The sequence below is a fragment of the Pongo pygmaeus genome, chromosome X, assembly GCF_028885625.2.
Source record: "Pongo pygmaeus isolate AG05252 chromosome X, NHGRI_mPonPyg2-v2.0_pri, whole genome shotgun sequence".
NCBI classification, from domain to species: Eukaryota; Metazoa; Chordata; class Mammalia; order Primates; family Hominidae; genus Pongo; species Pongo pygmaeus.
The window spans coordinates 111,550,624-111,553,606 of NC_072396.2; positions in this window are offsets into that span (position 1 = coordinate 111,550,624).

The following is a 2,983-nucleotide window of genomic DNA, read 5'->3' on the forward strand; positions in this document are numbered from 1 at the left end:
AATAAAGTTATTAGAATGAGGTACCAAAGAACTGAGAAGCCAGATGAATGAGTTGTCCACATGGATGTTGAAGTCATACAGGAAAATAAGCAAAGTTAATCCTACTTGAAGGCAGTGGTCCTTTTGAAGAATAACAGTAACAACCAGAAGAAGCCAAAGAAAGAGGAAGAGGAGGTGGAGGATGAGGAGGGGAAGGAGGAGGAGAAGTCTAGAGTAACTTTCATCACATTTCCATTCTAGACAGTAGAACAAAAGAAGTTTCAAAGAGGCAAAGGACATGGGCAGCTTTTTTTTTTTTTCGGAGTCTTGCTCTGTCGCCCAGGCTGGAGTGCAGTGGCACAATCTTGGCTCACTGCAACCTCTGCCTCTCGAGTTCAAGCAACTGTCGTGTCTAAGCCTCCCAAGAAGCTGTGATTACAGGCATGTGCCACCACACACACCTAATCTTTGTAGCTTTAGTAGAGACAGGGTTTTGCCATGTTGGCCAGGCTGGTCAATTCCCAGCCTCAAATGATCTGCCCACCTTGGCCTTCCAAAGTGCTGGGATTACAGGTATGAGCCACCGTGCTCAGCCAACTTTCTCAAAAAATATTCCTAGAAGCTGACACATATCACTTAAGCTTACATCCCACTGGTCTGAACTTTACATACCAATGGCTTATACACCCATGGCCACTTTTATCTAGAAAGGAAGCTGGGAAATAGAACATTTTTTCTCTGGGAAGCCAAAGCCATGCACCTAGCTAAAGTTTATATTACAATGGAAGAATAAGAGAATAGATATGGGGCAGGGGGTAACCAGCAGGCTCTGTCACAGCCCTGGAAATCAGGTAAGAGGGGAGAATTGGTAAAAGGTTTATTGGCCACGGAGAAATATTCTCACCATTTAAATGATGCTCAAAAATAATCTTAAATTATTTATGCTCCAATGTTGCCTCACTTCTTTAAAAAATAACTGAATATACCAGGCACAGTGGCATATGCCTATAGTTTCAGCTACTTGGGAGGCTGAGGCAGGAGGATCACTTGAGTCCAGGAGTTTGAATTTAGCCTTGGTGACAGAGCAAAATGCTGTCTCTAAAAAGTAATAATAATAACTGAATAAATCTTTGGTATCCCTTAACAGAGAAGCCAACAGGAATTCAGATATGCCAAATTAAATAATTAGCCCTTTAAAGTTACCAAGAGGCATGTGAACTTTCACTCTCTTAAATAATAATAAGGGCTACTGTGGTGGGCTAAAAAACACCACCACCACCTCCCAAAAATATTCACATCCTAATCCCTAGAACATGTGAATGCAAACTTAAATGGCAAAAGAGGGGGATGAGGGTCTTTGCACCTGTGATTAAATTAAGGATCTTGAGATGGGGAGGTGTTTTGTCTGCCTCCACTTCATCCCATTATTGAGAGAGGGAGTACTGCCCTAGGTTTCTGGTAATGGCCAAATACACGACACTTGACACTGAACGAATGAGATTGACAGCAGTTTATTAGTTACGTACAGTCACAGCCCAAAGGAGAGGGACACTACATGACATGCAGGGCCACACAGGGGTTGCATTTGGAAACAGAGTAAACCAGAAGAGACTGGGAGGCAGGCTTTGTAGTAACAGAAGGGTGGGGTATCCCCTGGTTTCTCTGGGAGGATGTGATTGCCTTGTCTGAATAATTGCATAGGCTCCCAAAGAGGAGAAACCCATTAGGTTGAGGACTAGGTGGTGTGTAGCTGGTACAGCTGATAGAGAGACTAGCTGGGTAGGAAACCATTCCTGCTGGATGGGGGACATACCAGGCAAGATTGGAGGAAATGATGGTTGGGCTTTGAGGCCCTGTGAGGCTCAAAGATGTCAAAGCAGCACATGAAAGTTTAGTTCTTACACTATAGGAGATTATCCTGAATTATCTCAGTAAATCCTAAATGCAAGCCCCTGTATTCTTATAAGAGGGATGCAGAGGGAAACGAGACACACAGAAGAGGAGAGGGCAATGTGATCAAAGAGGCAGAGATTGGAGTGCTGCAGCCACAAACCACAAAATGTCAGCATGCACCACAAGCTGGAGGAGGCAGGAAACAGATTTTCCCCTAGAGCCCCTAGAAGGATGGAGGCCCTGCTGACACCTTGATTTCAGTCCAGTGAAACTGGTTCCAGCCTCGATAACTGTGAGAGAATACATTTCTGTTGTTTTCAGCCACCAAGTTTGTGGGAATTTATTACAGAGGCCATAGGAAACTAATTCAGCTACCAACCACTGAGCATTTACCATGTGCCAGATACTGTGCTAAGTCCTTTACATGCATTATCTCATTTAATCCTCACAACATCCCAAAGAGGTAGATACTATTGTTAACTTCATTTTGCAGATAGAGAAACTGAGGTTTAGGGATGATAAATAACTTGTCCAATGTCACACAAAGCTCAATGGTTACATTGAGAGAGCTACCCCAAATTTACATGGCCCTGGAGCTCATGCTCTTAATCACTACCCAATGTTACAATTAGAACATCTAATTTCATGGCCTTGAGGAAGGCTATCTGAGAAAATGGGAAAAAGCATAAGGAAGTTTGGGCAGTAAAGGAGAAAGCCAAGGCATAGAAAATACCAGGGAATGAACAAGAATCTCTCCACGTGCATGGGCTAACAAAGCAGCTATTCATTTATCTCTTCATCCATTCTACACATACTTAATGAGTGTCTAATATGTGCTTGGCACTCTGCTAGATGTTGGGGGAATAGAGATAATAAATAACTGAACTTCTCCTTTTGGAATCTCTTCTATTTTCTCTGCCCCAGAGTGAACCAAAAACAGCTTTCTTGGGCAACACTGGCCAGAGACACTATTCCACCTCCCTGCTGAGGGCCAGCTTGAACTTTATTCATTCCAAAACCCAACCATTCAACCAGATCCTCAAACCACTGAAGACGCTCAGTCAGTCAAAAGGGGTCAGAATCAAGGGCAAACCTCTCTGAAGTGCTTATC